Here is a 20,542-nt window from a genome sequence, read left to right as displayed (position 1 = left end):
TGAAGTGTCGGACAGAAATTGACTTTCTTAAAAGAGGATTCCGAGCCATGTCTTGTATATTTCTTTGCAAAGACCGCCACTAGTGGCAGAACACGCTGCGCACTGTACAAATACAGTCCAAAAGGACTCTCAATTATATCATCAAAAGTAATCCAATTAACATCCTAAATTCAAAAAAAAAAATTCAAACACATTATTGTTCAGCAATTCATACTATTATTTAATACATGTACTCAATGTATGATATAGTTTCATAGAATAAATACAACAACAATAAATGTATCACTGGTTCATTATAATCATGAAGACCAATACATTCTGTTGAACATTTAAATTCAATCTTTCATCAAAATGGTTGCTAGATGAGCATTTTGAAACATATTATGTTGTGCCCGATGCATTTCGGGACAATGGTGTCCCTTCCTCAGGGGCAATCTGGCTGAATGTATTTACTCGCCAACTGATAGTGTAAAACCACTGAAGTTGTTCAATGCTCGCTCAATGCAGCTCACTGCACAACACAATAAAGACCAAGGAACTCGTTGACTTCGGCGCCGAAAACGCCGAGTGTATATCAGCACCGCCTTCAATCTGTGTTCACTCAAACTGCTTACTGGATCACAGTCCCTATCATGGCTAAAGTTGAGAGTATCAAAAAGTACCTTTAGGCAGGCGATACTTTTTGATACTCTCAACTTTAGCCATCAGATGGCGAGTAAATCCATTCAGCCAGATTGCCCCTGAGGAAGGGACACCATTGTCCCGAAATGCATCGGGCACAACATAATATGTTTCAAAATGCTCATCTAGCAACCATTTTGATTAAAGATTGAATTTCAATGTTTCCGAAATGCATGTAAGAGGACTGTTGACTATATCCTCCCCTGTTAGAGAATGATCCCCGTCCTCTCGCGCCTCGCAAGGGCGGCTTACGAAATTGTAGGGTGCCCAGGGATCTGGCCGTCTCCGTGTCCTTTTTGATTGTCTACAGTGCTTCTTCTACTTGCGGACCAAACAGATGCCGTCGTAAGGCATGTCCAATACCTTGGTCTGAACCTCTTGGAGGAACGAAGTGGACTTCAGCCAACCTTGCCTGCGTAAGACCGCAGCCCCTGCTAATTGCCTGAAGCGAGTTGAGGCTACGTCAACTGCAGAATCAATTATTTCTGCTGATATTCTTTCTCCTTCCTGTAGAACTTTTAGAGCTTCGGACTTGGAAGGCTCTGGCAGTAGATCAATATATGGTGCGATATCCGACCACCTTTGCCGGTCATATCTGCCCAGGATGGCCAATGAGTTGGAGGCTCGGACTGTGGTAGCTGCCATAGTTGAAACTCGCTTTCCAATAGCATCCAAACACCTGCCATCCCTATCTGGAGGGGCTGCAATTGGAGAAGAAGGGTTCCTTGATCTTTTCTGCGCAGCCTGTACAATCACTGAATCCAACTTTGGGTACCCCACAAGGCAAGCGGGGACTTTTCAGGAGCCTTATATTTCTTATCAATTCTTGGCTGGACCGGAGGTATGGAAGCAGGAGTAGACATAACTTTAATTCCCTTCTTCCAGATAAAATCTACGATTGGAATAGACCTTGACTGCTTCCTCGGCTGGTCTTTAAAATCATACAAAAAGCATTCCTGCTCTGTATGTTCCATTTCCATATGAAAGCGTTTTGTAGCCCGCTCTATTAACAGGTGAAAACCACCTACATTCACTGGAGGTGAATCAGCGGTAGCCGGTGGTGGAGGAGAAGGAGTTTGCACCTGATAATCATCCCACTCCGACATCAAGGATCTATCGTCCACTTCTCCTTCTTCCGTTTCTTCTTCATCAGAAGAATGCTGCTCGTTGATTGGACGTTGTAGGTGGAGGCCTGAAATCCGGAATAGGCGTTTGAACTACTGGAGTAGGAGGTACAGAGCTTGCTGCCTCCGATGGAGGAAAACGCCTGTAATAATCATCCAGCATGCTCTACAGGTTTGTAAGCAATGCTATGGGCACTTGAGCTGAAGAAACATTAGCCACAGGCGACGACACGTGCTCAGATGAATGCAGACCTTCCTGTTGTTGCTGTCCCAAACCTTTCCTCAATTACGGAATCCTCTTCGCTTTCATCAGAATCCAGTAACTTGTCTGGAACTCGAGGTGAGAAGCGTAGAAGAGATAAAGGTTCCATGCTTGAACCTCGCCTTTGAAGCAAAGAAGGCTTTGGTGCGGAGGTAAACACCGTAGATGGTGACCAGACCTGTAAGGTGGTACGTGAGGATAGTTGCGGCGTTGACGAGGCCCCATCACAGGGCTCATTGACGAAAAAGCTGTTTTCGTCGATGAAGGTGGCTCCGTCGACGGCGGTGTCTTCGTCTATGGCGTTGTCTTCGTCGATGATGGTGGCTTCTTCGACGATGTTGGCTTCGTCGACGATGGTGTCTTCGTCGATGGCAGTGGCTTCGTTGACGTTGATGTCCTCATCGACGATGATGTCCTCGTCGACGATGATGGCTTCGTCGACGATGGTTTCTCCGTCGACGGCGAGGCAATCATCGACGAGCCCATCGACGATGCTTTCTTCGTCGACGGTAAGGCAACCGCCGACGGTGACGTTGACGAAGCTAATGTCGACGAGATAGGTCTGACGGATACATATACCATCGTCCACGGTGAAGACGCTGTTGACATAATCATGTCAGGCTTAGGAGAGGTAAAAGTTACCGTAGACGTTGAAGTAGCGCTGACTGGAATCCTGGTCGACGAAGAAGTTGACTGAGGCACCGTCGACGGCAGGGTCGATTTCTGAGGTAAAGTCTTCTCAGAAGATGTTTGAGGTAACTTTTGGGTTGATCTTCTCGGGGGCGTGGGTGACCCAACTTTTTCCTTAGTAGGGGGAGTAGCCTTAGATGTGGAAGGCCTCTCAGACCCCTTAGTAGGTTGCTGCTTCCTAGCAACTTTAGCCCCAGGAGAAGAAAGTACCTCCTCTGCAGCCCTCTTTCTAGAGGCTGAGGTAGACCCAGAGGCAATACTGCCTACCTCTGAAACAGGATCATCCTGATCCTTTAGCTTTTGTAGCCACAAAAGCAGGCGGCCCTCCCTGTCCCTGAGGGTCTTCTGAGGGAAGGTCCTACAAATCTTGCAGTCCTTCACCTGGTGGTCAGGGTACAGGCAGTAGTTGCACTACTTGTGGGGGTCTTCCTTAAAAAGCCTGAGCTTTCCCGCAAGAGTCACAGGGCCTGAATAAAGATTTCTTGGATGATGACATCTTCAAAAGTAGATTCCTGAAGGAAATTAGAGAAGTACTGAGCAGAGCTCCGAGAGACTCCCTTCACACGACGTGCGGTAGAAAATCTGGGAGCCTGAGCCTCTGGGGAGAACCTTCTGGTGGGTGCTGTCGCCTGATTGGCTGCAGTTTGGGCTATACAAAATGACTAGGATAGTCATGGTTGTGGAGGTTGTTTCTCCTGTAGCTTGGGCTAATTTACTTCTTGGTTGGTTTTACCAGGTTTTTTCTATGTAATTATGGCATATTATTGCTTTTTTATGTACCGTGGGACTCCCACTCCGACAACGGGGAATGATTCAGGCATGTGAATCTATGAAAGACACCCCAATACTGGAGAAAAAAAAAATATATATATATACACACACTATTAGTGTATTAATGTAACTGGCATAATACAAAGACAGTGCAGCCCCTACTGACGTCCATAAGGACGAGCTGCCCCTGTGTTCCAGGCACTGATTTTGCCACTTCTTAGACAGGGGACTCAAAGACAGTCCCAGAGGTAGCAAGGTGCAAGCCAGAGGTCGCTGTTGCGCTCCCTAAATGACGTCCATGGCCCAGGCTGGGATGAGACCCTCACATCCTCCACACTATATAGTGCTAAGGATGTGAGCGTCTCCCCCTCTGCACCAGAGGGTTAAGGGCCACTTGAAACCTCAGCAACATGATAACATTTGAATTAAACATGATGCAAACATCTGGGCTTTTCCAACTGGATTAAAAAGGGACAGAGGTTTTATGCCACCCACCCTCTCCCCCACATGTCAAATCATAATTCTCTAATATCTGCCTCAAGATGTTTGTCTGCCTAACCAGTTCTTCTAGTTGCTGAACGTTTTACAGGCCTATATCGATTCTTCCTCTCAGTAAATTATATGAGTGTTCACAATGTGTGCATTTGCATAAAGCTACTTCAGCTTAGGTAATTGTTGTCAAGAAAAACCTGGTGCAACTATTGAGTGTACAATGCTAATTGTAATGAATGCAAAAAATGCAATAATTGATAATTGTTGATGAATGATTTCTGTTTGCTAAGAAATGACTTTCCTTTCACAAACCGTATTGAGCAATCAGCACAAATACATCAAATAGAAAGAGGTATGTCTTCTTTTCTGAGTTTTAGCAAACATAATTGAAAGCCAGCAGCAAAAATAGGAATTCAAGAAATGTATTCTCTCTGCAAGAAATAATCTTGTTATACTTTTTATGAAAAGCAAAATAATTTCCCTCTAGCTCAGAGAATTAGATTATTTATTTAGCTCTTAGCTCCAAAGAGCAAAAAAAACCTCCTCCTTTCAAACTTGAGGTTGGAAAGGAGGTGGGGGCAGGAAGGCAGGAGTGATGACATGAGGAGGGAGGGGGCACAGCTTGTAAAATTATATTAACATTGGTAAAAATAAATAGGGGCGAATAAAAAATGGCAATGATTTTCTTCCTTTGATCTACAAACTCCAGATACTTTTAGAAGTCATTTCTTCTTGATAATCAATTCTATCTGAGGTATTCCTAAACCACTATTTAAGCAAACACATGTAACAATGGCACATGTAACATTGGCACATGAAGCAGTGCTTTTCAAAGATAAGGCAAGATACGTACGTCTAAGCCTATGTGGGAGCTTATTTACAAGTCCCTTGCGCCACCGGTGGGTCACTTTTTGTGACGCACCTTCGGTTCATTTTACTGCTCCTGCGTGACTTTTCCTGTCCTTATAAATATGGCCCCTTTAAACGCAGCACTTTGCGTTTTGCTGTGGGTGTTTCCACGCAACACCCATGGAACCTGACACACTTTCATATTTACGAGAAATCGTACACCTGGAAATGCATCGAATGCTATGGGGAGGCGCAACGAGGAGAAATGTATTGATTTCTCCTCGTTTTTTCCCTCTTTCTATGTGTACTGCATTCTGCAGCACACATAGAACGAGGAGATCACCTCTGGTGATTGTTTATGTACAGGAAGGGGTCCCATCCTGCACATAAACAATCATCCCCATGACTGAATCATCATTGCACCATGGTGCAAGTGTGCTTGAGTAGGCGGGGGGCAGCCCATTGTGCACCATCGCAGGGGAGAGCACAGGAATGCAACATATTATTGTAAATATGTTGCATCCCTGTGCTTTGAAAGTGCCATAGCGTGGTGCAGCCAAAGGGCCTGCGGTGCAGCACTGCGCCACTTTCTTGTAAATGAGGCCTGTGGTCTCCAGCCAAGGTGACTTTCGGGAGCTGAACTGTGATCCCACTGCAACTTTCTCTGCCGACAAATAGTCATTTATGCTGGCCTGGTTCCACATTCCACCAGGAGAGGGAGCCCAAGGCAGGCAAATGAAATGGTGAGTCAGGAAGCAGTTATAGCAGGCTTCTCTAATGAGTTGCTTGTGAGCTAGCTACTGGTAGCTCTTCAGCCATCTGTAAATAATATACTAAATTAGAAGATTTGTATTCGTTGAATTAATATATGTCTATACTTACATTGAAAATGGTGTATTCCAGACAAAAATGTGTATATTTTCAGAAATCATGAACTGATGATTGGAGAAAAATGGCTGAAATTTCAAAATATATTTACAGCTGATATGTGAGTGATTTTTTTGGTTTACTTTCCCTGGCTGCACACACTGATTCAGCTGTGCTACATTCCTGGTCTTTTCGTAACGCCACCAAGGAGTATTCCTTTGATCTCACTCTACATTTTATGTGGGCTTAAGTCCTTGAACTCTATTTTAGGATTTTGTTTTGAGCAGTTATTTAGTATGCCTTCATGAGCCCATATGAAGATCTCACGTCACACTCACCCCATATTGGAGGAACTGGGCAACACTGCCAACTACTGGGTTAGGACCCACCTCAAATAATAATCACACTCTTTGTCAAGGTGAACCTCTACATTAACCAATTGAACCTGAACTCACCCTCTAGTAGCAATGGCACAGAGCAGACAGTGTTCATTTAGAGGCAATTTCTAACTGTAGCAAAATGAATTGCAGGTAAAATGCTGTTAAATTTATATTTTTGTTCCACTAAATTTGCTCATCTATGCCACAATATCCTGGGGGTTGGGGGGGGGGGGGGACAGTCCCAGTAACAAACACGCCAATTGCCTCTTTTTAAGGTGGTAGCATGCCTCAGATCCTGCTGTTCAGCTATTTAAGACACTAATCTAGTGTTCTAAGTGGGTAGGATCTGAGGGGCAGGACGTTCCAATGCATTTTTAATTTGACAGAAATTGTTCCCGTACTATATGTTAAAGGCAACCATCCTGGGACAGTTAATTCTGACATTTGACTTGCCGTTGCTGAAGTGGAGTAGACAGAGTCTCCTGTGCTGTGAAGCCAAGGAAGGAGCAGACAGCTGAACAAGACTTCTTCCTATGTGTCTGCTGCCTGTCATTTGAGATGTCGCAAGTGATGTAACAAATTATGTCATGGAGCATGTCATGATTGATGTAATATGTGAGTTCATAAGCAGTGCTTAAGCAATGCATGGTGGTGGTGCAAGTTATAGTTAGCTCTGCTAACAATAACTGGTTTATTTCTATGTTTTTTTTAAGTTCACAATGAATTTCAAAGGTTTTTTAAATGATAATTCCTAACTATGACCTGCTTGAAACCTATGTTTTTTTCAGTGAATTTCAAAGGTTTTTTAAATGACAATTCCTAATTATAATGTTGACCACTTCCCCATATTTTCAACAAGAAACCGAATCTGCAATGGTACCTAAAGAACAAGTTACTTACCTTCGATAATGATATATCTGTAAGAAACAGTAGTTAGTATTAGATTCCTTACCTTAGAATATCAACCAATAATCACACCAGAAAGTCCTGGAGGACGGAACGGCCAAAGAAGCCATCCCTCCGGACTTGGCTGTCCAGGCAGTAGTGTCTTGCAAACGTGTGCAGTGAGGCCCACGTAGCTGCCTGACAGATGTCCTGTGTGAGAAGTTGGCCTGGTATATGATGTTCACTATTCTAGTGAACACCTTGCACCAGTCCAAACAACCCTTATGGTGATGGTTGTAAGTCAACCTTATAGACCAGCTATCCTAGTGGTAGTGTGGACAGTACAGTCTTAGGCTAAAAGACTCTTGAGGGCGTGTAAAGCCAGCTGTTTTACCATATGTAACCCCTTGAATATCAAATGAAAGGACACCACACAGGATATATATAAAATATATATGTATTTATTTACTAACACACTCCTCTGAACTCTTTATGAGATCAGAGGCCAAAGCACATAACAAGATACTTAGAATATGTTAAGTTGCACAATTTACGGTTAGGCCCTAGGGGCGAAGCAAACCATATATTAAGAAAGTGGTATAAGTACCACGTCATGAGAAAAGGAAAGGCCTAGGGCCTAGGGAATCGCTAGGGCTACACTAGCTGAACCTTAGTTAAGAAGTAGGAGGCCCACAGGCGGCGCGTGCAGTGTCTTTACACACACGCGTGAGTCAATACAAAGTCAATGGGAACTTAGAAGTTAGATAAAGAAGGATTTAGGAAACTTCCGGTTTAGCTAGGAGGAAACAACTAAAAACCTAGACACTTGAATAGTCAATACCCTTGGGAGCACCGAAGTACTCGCGTTACCTCACCCACAGGAAGCGGGTGCATAGGTGTGAAGATGTGTCGGGTTTCGCCGTTGAGGCCTATGGAGACCTGGAGGAAAGATGCTGCAGGCGACCAGGAGGAAGATGTCCGGGTAGAGATCGAAGATGAGGAGGACCTGAAAGCAGAGGGGACGGAGTCTGGGTCACTAGACAGTGACCGGGTGGAACCAGGAAGGAACCAGACGACGTCGAGGAGCAATCAGGTGCTGTCTTGAAGCTTGTCTTTGCAGCTACGCGGACCAGGAGGCGTCGAGGACGACCAGGTGCTGTTCCACGAAAGTTCCCGCAGATGGAGGGGTCGACTGCCGGATTGGAGTCAACAAGCCTTGGCAAAGGCAACCCACGCAGGATTCAAAGAAGTCTTCTGGTGCAGACCAGCAAGGTCTGAGGTGTCTCACCTTTGCAGGGAGGCAAGGGCCAGTCTGGAGCAACCAGACCAGCGAGTTGGTTCAAAAGGATTGTCGTCACAGAGGCTACTAGCCAACGGGACAGCAACCGGACAACGCGTCAAGAAGAACACAAGCAGAAGGGCCCCACGCAGAACTCGTGGAGTGTGGAGGGCTGATCTTCGCTGCAGGTGGAGCTCGTATTCAGGGATTCTCAATCCCCAGTGCACAGCTTCGAGGATACCTCAGTAGCTGCACAGTTAGCAAGGTGCAGACTTTTCAAGATGTCCGGTCCCACGTGTCTCGTCGCTGACACGAACTCAGCTATGCTGCAGACGTGAAGAGAGGGTCAGAGAGGTCTGGATGTCTGGGTCTTGTCAGGCTCTGTGCTCGGGTCCCGGGGGGAGCGTCGACAAAGCAAGCCATTGATTTGCTGGATGGTGCCTGGTTGCCCTGGGTGGTCACTCCTTGGCCACAAGGGAGATTCTTCAGTCTTTAGCTTCAGCAGAATGTCGAAGGTCCAGAGTTTTGTGTCAAGTTTCGATTTCAGGATTACTCTAAAGTCCTAGGACTCAGCTCCTACCTTTATTCAACTAAAAGGGGCTGGATTACTTTCTAGGTCCCTCCCATGGGTGGGACCAGGAAGGGGGGTGGTTACACCCCCTTTCCTTTGTCCAGTTTCGCGCCAGAGCTGGGGCTGGAGTGCCCCAGCAAGCGGTTTGAACTGGGGTGTGCATGGAGCACCTAGTGTGCCCCAGGAAGTGTCTGAATCTATTCAGCCCTCCCTGTCCCAATACGCAAAGTCCTGTCTGGGGTGCTGCTCGCACCTCTCCAGGCAGGAAACCTATTGTCCAAACCTCCATGACTGGAAGGACTCCCAGCAGCAGGAGGTCAGGCTTGTGTCTGTGACAGCAGCGTCCATTTTGTGACGCTGGGGCTCTGGTTAACTTTAACCGGGATAGTCAGCAACAACATGTCTTCTCCCTCTAGAAGGGTGGAATGCTACCCCCGTCGCCAGAATTGGCGAGGGGGTAGTATTCCAAAGCGTATGACACCTTACACGACATGTTTAGATAAAGCCAAACCAGAGTTAGCATTTAACCGCGAGGTTCATAATGCACTTAAGAGTATATGGTAAATTGAAATCCATCATAACAGAACCCCATAATGAGTCTGGCAAAACAAAGTCTCCATCTGACTCCTCCAGAATAAAATTATACCATTTAGATATTTCTTTCTTTGCTGGACCTCTGTTTAGTAAGCCAGTAATAAATGGGCTGTGTCCGCCAAGATTAAACGTATTCTTATTGGCAGGAGATGCTTTATAAGCTACAGTCCAACTGTGAATCTGTATATATTTAAAACGGGAGAAATTACGGCCAACCTTGGCTTGCAGATGTTCCCACGAAAATAGATCTCCCTCATAAAAGAGGTCACCCCATACTTCCAAGCCTGCCTCTCTCAAAGGGATTCCTAAGGTGTCATCAAGCCAGGCAGGATTTTCTGACAAGTCCCACAGTGGAGTTTTCTCACAAAAGTAATTTACTTTTATGCATTTCATAATTTCAGCCGATGTTCTAGCAAAACCTTGTAGAGTCTTCAGTTTAATTTTTTTTTTAAACTTAGGATTTCCAAACTTAAAAAGAAAACTAAAATCTTTGGAATTCTTCTTTCGAGCTTTTGTGGAGCATTGTCAAGCCGTCCTGGCTTCGCAGAAATCATATTTCTACCCTGCATAGGGCGTATTATTCCCCTTTAAGACTTTCAAAATTCACAGCAGGCCAGTCAGTGTCTTGTACTAAATGTGGTTTGATTGCTGCCTCGGATACACATATGTTTTTTGAATGTCCGGTATTAACCACATTTTGGCAGGATATCAGCAATTCCCTTACAGAATCTTTAGGAAGACCTGTCATAATGGATTTGTCTCTAATAATATTTGGAGTCTTAGAAGGTGTACAATATCCACTCAGGTGTTTAATCTTTTATTCCATCCTGCTCGCAAGAAGAGAGATCTGCAGGAAATGGAAAGACCCTCTAACTCCCTCCTTTAGAGATTGGCAAAACTCAGTACTGCAGACCTCAGTCACAGATCTGGCAAGATCTGGCAATTACAGGAAAAGGGCCTTTTGGCATTTATTTTCATGGCTTCAGTGATTCACTCGGGTTTTTTTTTCCCCCGAGTCCAATGATTGATCTCCTAAGGTGCTTCTATAATTTGTACCGATGGAACAGCCGATATCCGGTTCATGCCCGGCCTCCACCTGGCTGTTAAAATTACCCCAAGGTTTGCCATAGATTGGTGAATTAAGGACTCAGTGCCTCTTTGGAATACGGTGGAAAGCTGAGGGAGAGGTGGCCCCCATAAGATTTTTATCTCTTCCAGTTTTTCAGATAAACTGAGACAGCTATTTCCCGTTAATTCCTTTGGTACTTTGTCTATATGGTGGTTATGAGGACAAAAAAAAAAAAAGAGTATATGGTATGGCAATATAGAGTAGCTATAAGGACATGCAGCCTGATTCATCATTCTCCCATTTTGCGAGCCCCTAATAGCGATTCATAACGAATCACTATTAAGGACGTGCAAAACGGGATTCATGTAGGAATTGCAATAAATATTGCGATTCCTACATGTTCCTTATTTGCGAGTAGCAAATTGCTAATCGCAAATAAGGAATAACTCCCCATTCATTCCTATGGGCCAAAAGGCCCATAGGAATGAATGGGGAGTATTCCTCAAACAGAGATTCCTTAAATGTAATTCCTCGCAAAATAGCGAAATCGCTATTACCGATTTTTGCATTTGGGATGATGAATCCCAAATGCAAAAATAGCGCTCACAAAGGGCCAGATTCTCAGAATCTGGCCCTTTGCGAGCCGATTTCGGCTTGATAAATCAGGCTGATGGTTCCAAAAGCTGCAGACAGGCTCAACTCAGGCTAGAGCACCATCTCACACATAACCAAGCACTCTGCCTTCAGGATTGTTAAGGCCTGCCATAGGAGTGACTTATAGGTTACTGTGTGTCTATATATAAGGGTAGATATAGGAATACTATACCTAAGCAAGGGGTGATTACACGACCTTGCCCCAGCTGAGTGATCAGCAAGTTGTGTCCGTTTGAGTGGCCAGCCAGGGGTGGCATAATACATGCTGCAGCCCCTGGTAGGCCTTGGTTACACCTATGCCCAGAGTACCTAGGGTACACTTCTACAGGGGCTGACAAGGTGAACCAATTCCCAATTGTGGATATACCTAGAGTACATGGTGTGAATTTAGAGAGAGTGCATCTGGGCTGTGGGTCTGATTAGCAGGCCCACAGCCACATCTAAGTCAAAAACCAGTAAAGCAAAAGCAAAAAGTGGGGGTGACCATAGGAACCAGACCCTACTCTCCTACATCCTGCAAGGGGACTCCCCGGCCCAGGGCAGTGGAAGCCGCCGTGGCCCGAGTGGAATGGGCCCCCAGCCCAACAGGAGGTTCCTTCTTAGCCAAGGAGTAGCATGCCTTGATACACAACACGACCCACCGAGAGATGGTCCGCTTGTGCACCGCCCGTCCCTTCTTAGCGCCCACGTAACCAACAAAGAGTTAGTCATCCACCCGGAACTGGCGTATGCGATCCAGATAAAACGAGAGCGCACGTTTTGGGTCCAGACGGTGGAGCCGCTCTTCCTCCTTTGAGGGATGTGGCGGCGGAAAGAAGGTGGGCAAGGTGATGGACTGCCTGATGTGGAAGGCTGTGACTACCTTGGGCAGGAAAGAGGGTCTTGTCCGCAACATAACCTTGTCCGGATGGACAGGAAGGAAAGGGGGCAGACGAATCGGGGGATCGACAGACATACTGAATAGCTCGGGTATACCAGTACCTTCGCGCCCAGTCCGGAGCCACAAGTTGACTTGGGCCCGGTCGCGCTTGATCTTCTTTAGCACTCTAGGCAGAAGTGGTATAGACGGAAAGGCGTACAACAGACCGCAATTCCACTCGCGACGAAAAGCGTCTCCGAGCGAGTGCCGCCTTGGAAATTCCAACGCGCAGAACTGATGACATTGCGTGTTCTCTTCGGTGGCGAATAGATCTAACCAAGGCTCTCCCCACTGCAGAAAGAGGCCTTGCGCCACGTCCGAGTTCAGACGCCATTCGTGATCCATCATGCACCGTCGGCTGAATTCGTCCGCCCTGGCGTTCAGAGAACCTGCCAGGTGTTGAACCACCAGGGTAACGCCTTGATGTTCCAGCCACTGCCAAAGGCGCAGAGGGTCCATGACCCCACCCCGCCCTGTTTGTTGCAGTACCACATGGCGGTGGTGTTGTCCGTGAACACCTGCACTACACTCTCCCGGACAGAGAGGAGGAATGCCTTCAGTGCTAGACAAATCACCCTCAGCTCCAGAAGGTCTCCACCGGAGACCAGAGGCCTCTGATCTTCGCCTCTCCCATGTGGCGTCCCCAACCGAGGAGGGACGCGTCCGTCACAACTACGTGCTCCAGTTGGGGAAGGGAGAGGGATCTGCCGCTGACCCAATCGAGGTCCGCGAGCCACCACTGCAGCTGTCTCGCAGTGCCCTCCGAGATCAGGACATGGTCGGACAGGTTGCCCTGATGCTGGGCTCACTGAAACTTCAGGTCCCACTGCAGAGCCCGCATCCGCCACCTGGCGTGATGCACCAGAAGGATGCAGGAGGCCATCAGCCCCAGAAGCCGCAGCGTCAACCTGACCGAGACCAGGGATAAAGGCTGAAAGATTGGGATCAGAGCCTGAATATCCCGAACCCGCTGCTCGGGAGGATAAACCCGAAACTGCGCCGAGTCGAGAACCGCTCCGATTAAGAGGAGCTTCTGAGAGGGACACAGGTGTGACTTCGGCACATTGATGGAAAACCCCAGCTGGTGCAGGAGGTCTGCCGTCGTCTGGAGATGGCTGACGACTGTCTGGGGCTAGCCCGCCTTCAACAACCAGTCGTCGAGGTAGGGGAAGACTGAAACCCCTAACCTGCGCAGATGAGCTGCGACCACCACCATCACCTTCGTGAACACCCGTGGGGCGCTGGTAAGGCCGAAGGGGAGCACGGTAAACTGAAAGTGCTCGTGGCCTACCGTGAACCGCAGGTAGCGCCGGTGGGCCGGCAGGACGGGGATGTGAAAATAAGCATCCTGCAAGTCCAACGCTACCATCCAGTCTCCTGGGTCCAGGGCAGCTAAGGCCTGAGCCAGTGTCAGCATCTTGAACTTCTCTTTCTGGAGGAAGCCATTGACGTTCCGTAGGTCCAAGATAGGGCGTAGGCCCCCTTTGCCCTTCTTGGGTACCAGAAAGTAGTGGGAGTAACAACCACACCCAACTTTCGGCCCAGGAACGCACTCGATGGCCCCCTTGGCCAAGAGGGCCGTAACTTCCTCTCGTAGAAGTTTCAAGTGATCCCCCAACACGCGGTGGTATTGCGGTGGCATGGCTGGAGGGGTCGTCTCGAAGGGGAGGGAGTAGCCCCTTCGGACAATTTACAGCACCCACCCGTCCGAAGTGACAGTGCGCCAGTGGAAGTGGTGATGGCGAACCCTGCCCCTCACTGGCGTCACATGGGCCTTAAAGCACGGACTAGGAAGGCTTAGAGGCGGATGCTGCAGGGGAAGGTGTGGACTGGCCTCGTCGTTGTCCCCGACCGCCGCCACGGCGGTGGATGTTAGGCTGCGGTGCGTGGCTGGCAGCACGTGTGGGAGCGCCCCTTCCTTGGCCACGAAAGGAGGGAAAGGCACCCGCTTGCTGGCATGGGGCCGAAAGGCCCAAGGACTTGGCCGTAGCCCTGGAGTCCTTGTCGCCAAAGAGGCGACGGCCATCAAACGGCATGTCCATAAGGGTGTTTTGGACATCAGCCGAAAAGTTGGCGGACCTCAACCAGGCGTGGCGACGAATCGCCACCGTTGTTGCCATCGCGCTGCCCAGTGAGTCCATGGTATCCAGCTCACACCGGATAGAAAACCGTGCCGCATCTCGACCCTCCGCAAGGGTTTTGGCGAGTTTAGTCTGGACCTCCGCCGGACATTGTGGCAGCACGTCCGCAACCCTGTCCACAGAGAGTGGGAGTAGCGGCCCAAGAGGCATGCGGTGTTGGCTGACCGCAGTCCCAAACTCAAGGAGGAGAATACCTTTTTACCGTATTGCTCATACCTCTTGGATTCCCGATCGGGGGGAGCCGTCGGGAATGCGGTCTGGGAGTTAGAGGCCTGGATGACCAGACTCTCGTGGGGAGGACAGGAAGTAAGGGTCACCCGGAGCCGGGCGGTGGCGTCTGGCCACGTTCCTATCTACAGGCTGACCTTTAGCGGGCCTGTACCAAGTGCCCAAAAGAACGTCCGTCAAGGCCTCATTAAATGGCAGCAGAGGCTCGGCCGAGCTTGACGGCGGTTTAAGGACCTCAATGAGGAGGTTAGTCCTCACGGCCGCGACGGGGAGCTCAAGGGGCAAGGCCTTGGCCGCCCTCATCAGCACCACACTGTAGGAAGCCCCCTCCTCCGAAGCCACGGTAGGAGGGGAGACAAAACCAGTGTCTGGCGAAGTGTCCAGACCACTGGCATCTCCAAGCTCACCTGTCCAGTCCTGCTGAGACTGACACTCTCGTGTCAGAGGGTCCTCAGACCCCTCCCAATACTCCTCATCACCCATCTCCTGATAGTCAGGGTTGTCAAAGGATGGGGCCGGTTCATTGAAGTAGAAATCTCCAAGCGACGTCGAGAGCGGCGCCGAAACTGAATCGAGAGAGGCATCGGGGACGGCGCCGCCCGAAGGCGGCGCCAGAGGTGACACCCTGGGGGTCGGCGCCGGTGAGGTCGTCAGGTCGACCGGCGACGACCCAGATCCGGAACCGGATCCAGTGGGGCCCTGCAGTGCCGGGACCGAAGTCGCCGGCGGCATCGGGACCGAAGCACCCGACGGTGTCGAGGCTGAAGCCCCCGACCCGCTAGGACCCCCAGACGGAGAGAGCGACCTCATGGCCACGAGGAAGCGCTCGATCCTCTCCGGCATCGCGTCCCGCTCAGGGACCGGTGGGTATGAAGCAGGCCGCGACACCTGCGACTCCGCGGTGTCACCCGAACCCCCGGCCGCATCGCGCGAGCGTCGGGGGGAGTCAGAAGAGCGATGATGCCTCTTCGACTTCTTGTGCTTACCTGAGGACTTCGAGCCCGAAGGAGGACTCCTGGAGCTATGGTGGCTCCGACTAGCGAATGGTCCCTCGACCTCCGTCCAGACCGGGACCTCAAGCAGCGCGGGGCCGACCGCCGAAGCTCGAGCCTCTTGCGGGACCGCTCCCGCCTAGCTTTGGTCGTCAGGGCTCGGCAGTCGGGACAGGCCTTGTCGTTGTGGTCAAAGCCCAGACAGTGAGGGCACCGGCGATGGGGGTCGGTAACCTACATCAGTCGGCCACAGTCTTCGCAGGGTTTAAACCCGGGCATCCCTACCGGCACCGTCGGAGTCGAGTAGACTTCGAAAAGGATCGAAAATGATCGAAAAAGTTTAGTCAAAAATTGCCTAAGGGTACCACTCTTTCCGGATCGGCGCTTGCTGGCGCGGAAAAAAGAAGAACTGACGTTAGCGCACGAGGGCAGCGTCTAAGTACTCCGGCGATGTCATCCCGACGCCGATGACGGACGCGGAGCCGCAGACGACGCCTACCGACGCGCAAGGGTACTGCTACGCAAAAATTTCCGGATCCAGTCTGACGCCTGGGGATATTCTAAGGTAAGGAATCTAATACTAACCTGTTTCTTTCAGATAAAACAGGCAATACTTCCATTTACCACCAACAAATTAACATCAAAATGTAACTAATGTAAGGACATCGACAATGTACTGCGTGAATTACATCCAACTCACACCCATATTTAAAGAGCAATATGCAATAGAGGTTTTAAATATACACTTCCGACACCAAACAAAATCACAATACCCACCACCACCACTACAACCACCCTCCTAACCCCTGCCCCTCTGCTACTTCACAGGCAGCGCAAAACAGAACAACTAACCTTCCCAAAATAATATATCCCCTCAGCAGCACACTAGCTCAATGTTCAGAGATGTGGCAACCAACTATGTATAAGGGAAAGAACTCGCACATCAACAATGCTAAACACAATTCACTATACAGACCAAAAGCTTTTCCGTGTGCAGATATACCATTGATATGTGTAGTGTACTGCATAGTGGACGCAACCATATTATCTCAGACACTGGGGAATATTTAGGTCATGTAGCTGTGTTCCCCCCCTTTGTAGCAAAAGCGGAGTGTGCTGGTCCAACGTACACAACGTCAGCGTAAGACTATAAATAATTAGGCTACGCTTTGGGCGTGGTTCACTTCTGCAAAGAGAAGAGACTCCATCACAGCGAAGATCCTCACCCTGCCGCGTGGCTGCCGCTATGACCACGTGCCTCCTCGATCCAGGCCCATTGCGAACTCAGCGACACACCACCGCAGACTTATGTTTGTATCGACTACTGCCTTCGATCTACAGTGCGGACAGAATGATTCACAACTTAAATTCAGCTTTGGATCTACACTATGGACGGCATTGGAGTTAGCCTTCATTTTTGCTAAAGTAAGTGACAAAATTCTTCGTCAATATCTGTGGTCACTACTGCCTTCGATCTACAGTGCGGTCAGTAGAGTTTACAACTTGATACCAGTTTCGGATAAGCACCACAGACAACATTGAATTTAGTCTTGATTTATTTAAGACAGAGACAATTGTACTATGTCATCAGATTTTGTTAACGTATGTGACAAAAAAGCATTTCTAGATATCTGTGTCAACTACTGCCTTCGATCTACACTGCAAACAGCAAGGTTCACAACTTGAATTCAGCTTTCCATGTACACTACGGATAGCATTGAAGTTAGCCTTGATTTATGGAAGGCAAAGACAATTGTACTCTATGTCTTCAAACTTTGTTAAAATAAGTGTCAAAAATTCTTCGTTGATATCTGTGCTAACTACTACCTTCGATCTACAGTGCGGTCAGTTTAGCATTTATTTAAGGTACAGACAATTATAGTATGTCCTCAGATGTTATTAAAGTACTAGCAGCCCGTCCCGACCTTGTCCGGGAGCAATCAGGCTTCAGAGCCCCCGCCCGCCCCGACATTGTCCGTGGGTCCCCCGGAGTAGCAGCCCGTCCCGACCTTGGCTTCAGGGCCCCCGCCCACCCCGACATTGTCCGTGGGTCCCCCGGAGCCTTAACTCATCCGCCGCACCTCCCCGCGCTCCTGAGTTCACCGGTCTGCTGCTCCTCGCCGCTCCTCCCCTGCCCTCCCCGCCTGTCCGCCGCTCCTCCCAGCCTGTCCGCCGCTCCTCCTCACGCTCCTGGACGTCGCTCCTCCCCGCGCGCCTGATGTCAGTACGCACGTCGCAGCCGGCGCTACTTCCATGGGACTACTTTTTTTTTCTCGTAAATTTTTTTAATAACGTATATTTTTTACATTTATCTGCACACCCTGACAATTTCAACGATGTATCGGGTGTGTGGATTGGCGCTGTGGTTCCCGAGTTTACCCGCCTCAAAGGTTTAAAGTTCTTCCTTTATAATAGTAGTATAGATATAGATTTCCACGCCAGTATTCTTTGAAATCTTGCTTCCCCTTCCTCTGTTTTCTACCTCATTTAGTAGGAAATTTGTCTCTATTAGTTAAATAATTACTGCTAATACCTGTTCCAGACTACAGGCCATAAGTTTGAATCCTACCAAGGCCAACACAACCTTCCATCCTTCCGAGGACAGTCAACTGAGAACCATCAAATCTGTGAAAAGAAGAACTCATTGATAACAGCACTTTAAAATGACAAAATGGTGGTATGGATAGCTAAATAAAAATAAGTTGGCATTATTTTCTCTCCCACAATCTCCTGTAAGGGGTTGAGCAGATTCTCCAAGGGCCCTCAACTCAGTGCCATATATAATTAGGCTTTGGGAATGAGCGACTGTCACTACCAGTGTGCCCAAAATTCGTCAATGGGTGGCCCCATGCAGCCAAAAGACTAATGACATCGATATGGGAGACTCAGGTGTACCATATCACATTCTGTAGGGGGCAATCATTTTGCACTATGCCACTGGATTTCCTCTCGGTGTAATTTTGTTGTGGGCTAATCTCCCATCACTGCTTAGTGGTCTGAGAAGATTAGTCCTTCCTGCTCAGTTGCAGCAGGGGGGCGAGAAACAGCTGTGACTGCATGTTAGAGTCTGTGGTTTGCAGTATAACCCCTCCACACAGAAAAGTGACAGGAAAGAGCGGTAACACCTCTGCTGCTACAGACGGGCATTATGAAGATCACACAGTGCTATAGTGTACACCTGGACAGTGAATTTCGACCATGAAAATGTTTTCTTCGCCCCGATTGCTGCTGGAAATCAACATGTCCGGGGAGCAAGTGGGACATAAATGTTCATACATTTAAACATGCGCACAGCTGCCTGAGGGGTACTAATTCATTAGGCCCAGGGCAGAACCTTATTAATTATAATCTGGGTTAATTGAACTATGTGGCGTGAACGATCATGCCTCAGAGTTGACTTCATTTGATTGTAAGAAAAGGCAAACTATGCAGCATAATGCATCGCATTTTGTGATAGTATTACTTCGTTATTACAATTCTTAACACTGTCTGCGCGTCGGTTTTACTTCATTAATAAAAGTTTAACACCCTGATATAGCAATATTCAAGAGAAAGGTGACCAGTCAAACTTTGTGAGGGGCCTTCCATTGCACTGCAACTTGTAACCACACTTTTAGTCACTGTTGATCGGTGTGAGCTACAAACAAAACATTCTTTTTGTTAAAATCTTCAGATTATGCAGCAGTTGACGGATAATGTGGCAAATGTGGCAAACGACACGAAAATAGCATGAGTGCAGTGACCATGATTATAAGCACTTGCACAGGAAGACTCTCCTCAGACCCCCCAAAACGCGAAAAGAGGTGTGCAGAGGGAGGCCTAGCTACGAACCTTACCCGAGTTTTGGAAAAAGAACAGCGAAGCACGTCTTTTCCTAGAAGCAAAACTCATGTGCTCTACTCCCATTCTTGTAGTGTTGGGTCAGGTAAGAGCAATGAGTGGTTAGATGACTGGATCTACAAATCATTAACGTGTCCTACACATTCTTCTTGCGCCATGAGTACTGCATACATTCAAACGGAGCTCCCGGTCTCTGCAGGAACCAACAACACGTCATTAATAATTACGGCGCAGAGGCACAGCAGAGGCACAGCACTGACGAACCTTACCCGAGTTTTGGAAAAAGAACAGCGAAGCACGTCTTTTCCTAGAAGCAAAACTAATGTGCTCTACTCCCATTCTTGTAGTGTTGGGTCAGGTAAGAGCAACATGACTGGATCTACAAATCATTAACGTGTCCTACACATTCTGCTTGTGCCATGAGTACTGCATACATTCAAACGGAGCTCCCGGTCTCTGCAGGAACCAACAACGCGTCATTAATAATTACGGCGCAAAGGCACAGCAGAGGCACAGCACTGACGAACCTTACCCGAGTTTTGGAAAAAGAACAGCGAAACACGTCTTTTCCTAGAAGCAAAACTCATATGATCTACTCCCATTCTTGTAGTGTTGGGTCAGGTAAGAGCAACATGACTGGATCTACAAATCATTAACGTGTCCTACACATTCTTCTTGCGCCATGAGTACTGCATACATTCAAACGGAGCTCCCGGTCTCTGCAGGAACCAACAACACGTCATTAATAATTATGGCGCAGAGGCACAGCACTGACGTCAGCATGCACGTCGCAGCCGGCGCTACTTCCATGGGACTACTTATTTTTTTCTCGTAATTTTTTTTAATAACGTATATTTTTTAAATTTATATAGCCTATGTCCATCTGCACATCCTGACAATTTCAACGATGTATCGGGTGTGTGGATTGGCGCTGTGGTTCCCGAGTTTACCCGCCTCAAAGGTTCAAAGTTCTTCCTTTAAAATAATAGTATAGATGTGACAAAAAAGCATCCCTTGATGTCTGTGTCAACTACTGCCTTCGATCTACACTGCGGACAGCAGGGTTCACAACTTGAATTCAGCTTTGCATCTACAGTATGGACAGCATTGAAGTTAGCCTTGATTTATGTATGACAGAGACAATTTTGTTAAATGATGCAACAAAAAATATTCCTCAATTTCTGTACTGAGTACTGCCTTCAAATGTACACTGCGATCAACAGAGTTAACTACTTCATACCAGAAGCGCATAAG

This window comes from Lissotriton helveticus, chromosome 7 (assembly GCF_964261635.1).
Source record: "Lissotriton helveticus chromosome 7, aLisHel1.1, whole genome shotgun sequence".
In the NCBI taxonomy this organism is placed as follows: domain Eukaryota; kingdom Metazoa; phylum Chordata; class Amphibia; order Caudata; family Salamandridae; genus Lissotriton; species Lissotriton helveticus.
The sequence above is the reverse complement of the archived record's forward strand: the minus strand, read 5'-3'. Positions refer to the sequence as shown.